Genomic DNA, 2,082 nt, shown 5'->3' on the forward strand with positions numbered 1-2,082 from the left:
CTTTACTACAAAGCATTCTTCATTCACATGAAGGATCAACTCTCCTCTATCAACATCAATCATAGCTCTTGCTGTGGCTAGAAAGGGTCTTCCAAGGATGATGGATTCATCCTCATCCCTCCTAGTGTTTAGGATTATGAAATCAGCAGGGAAGTAAATACCTTCAACCTTCACTAGCACGTCCTCTACTAGTTCATAAGCCTTTTTCATAGATTTATCTGCCATCTCTAATGAGAATGTGGCATCCTGTACCTCATAGATTCCCAGTTTCTCCATTACAGAGAGTGGCATCATGTTTATCCCTGACCCTAAGTCACACAGAGCTTTTTCAAAGGTCATGGTGCCTATGGTATAGGGTATTAAGAATTTACCAGGATCCTATTTCTTTTGAGGTAAATTTTGCTGAACCAATGTATTCAGTTCATTGGTGAGCAAGGGAGGTTCACCTTTCCAAGTCTCATTACCAAATAATTTGGCATTCAGCTTCATGATTGCTCCTAAATACTGAGCAACTTGCCCTTCAACAATGTCTTCATATTCTTTAGAAGATGAATAATCATCAGAGCTCATGAATGGTAAAAGGAAATCCAATGGAATCTCTATGGTCTCTGTATGAGCCTTAGATTCCTTTGGTTCCTCATTAGGGTACTCCTTACTGTTCAGTGGACGTTCCCTGAGGTCTTCCTCATTGGGATTTTTGTCCTCCTCCTTTCCCATGGTTTCGGCCATGTTGATCATATCAATGACCTTGCACTCTCCTTTTGGATTTTTTTCGGTATTGCTTGGGAGAGTGCTGGGAGGAGTTTTAGTGACCCTTTTACTCAGCTAACCCACTTGTGCCTCCAAGTTTCTAATGGAAGACCTTGTTTCAGACATGAAACTGAGAGTGGCCTTAGATAGATCAGAGACTATGTTTGCTAACCTAGAAGAATTCTGCTCAGAATGCTCTGTCTGTTGCTGAAATGATGATGGAAAAGGTTTGCTATTGCTAAACATGTTTCTTCCACCATTTTTATTATTGAAGCCTTGCTTCTGTTGATCTTTCCGTGAAAAATTTGGATGATTTTTCCATGAAGGATTATAGGTGTTGCCAAAGGCTTCACCCATGTAATTCACCTCTTCCATTGCAGGATTCTCAGGATCATAAGTTTCTTCTTCAGAAGATGCTTCTTTGGTACTGTTGGATGCATTTTGCAATCCATTCAGACTCTGAGAGATCATATTGACTTATTGGGTCAATATTTTGTTCTGAGCCAGTATGGCATTCAGAACATCAATTTCAAGAACTTCTCTCTTTTGAGGCATCCCATTATTCACAGGATTCCTCTCAGAGGTATACATGAACTGGTTATTTGCAACCATTTCAATAAGTTCCTAAGCTTCTGCAAGTATTTTCTTTAGGTGAATGGATCCACCTGCAGAGTGGTCCAGTGACATCTTGAAAAATTCAGACAGACCATCATAGAATATATCTAATGTAGTCCATTCTGAAAGCATGTCAGAAGGACACTTTTTGGTCAGTTACTTGTATCTTTCCCAAGCTTCATAGAAGGACTCACCATCTTTTTGTCTGAAGGTCTGAATGTCCACTCTAAGCTTGCTCAGCTTTTGAGGAGGAAAGAACTTGGCTAAGAAAGCCGTGACCAGCTTATCCCAAGAGTCTAAGCTATCTCTAGGTTGTGAGTCCAACCATGTTCTAGCTCTGTCTCTTACAGCAAAGGGAATAGCATAAGCTTGTAGACTTCAAGATCAACTCCATTGGTCTTAACAATATCACAGATCTACAAGAACTCAATTAAAAACTGATAAGGATCTTCTGATGGAAGTCCATGAAACTTGCAGTTCTGTAGTAGTAGAGAAACTAATTGAGGCTTTAGCTCAAAATTGTTTGCTTCTATGGCAGGGATTGAGATGCTTCTTCCATAGAAGTTGGAAGTTAGTGTAGTAAAATCACCAAGCATCTTCCTTGCATTGTTGTTTGATTCAGCTATAATCGTTTCTTTTGCTGCCTCCTTTTCAAAAATTTCAGTGAGCTCCTCTTCAGAGTTCTGTACTTTAGCTGCTCTTAGCTTCCTCTTCAGA

At 39.9% G+C, this 2,082-nt stretch overlaps 1 non-coding gene across 1 annotated transcript; it reads left to right on the plus strand.

Moving 5' to 3' along the window:
- Window positions 1–1,491: 1,491 nt before the first annotated feature.
- On the plus strand, window positions 1,492–1,599 carry LOC127746058 (small nucleolar RNA R71). Its single transcript, XR_008007679.1, has one exon. It is a non-coding gene; the product is annotated as a small nucleolar RNA R71 (small nucleolar RNA).
- The last annotated feature ends 483 nt before the right edge of the window (window positions 1,600–2,082 follow it).

Source organism: Arachis duranensis, chromosome 3, assembly GCF_000817695.3.
Source record: "Arachis duranensis cultivar V14167 chromosome 3, aradu.V14167.gnm2.J7QH, whole genome shotgun sequence".
NCBI classification, from domain to species: Eukaryota; Viridiplantae; Streptophyta; class Magnoliopsida; order Fabales; family Fabaceae; genus Arachis; species Arachis duranensis.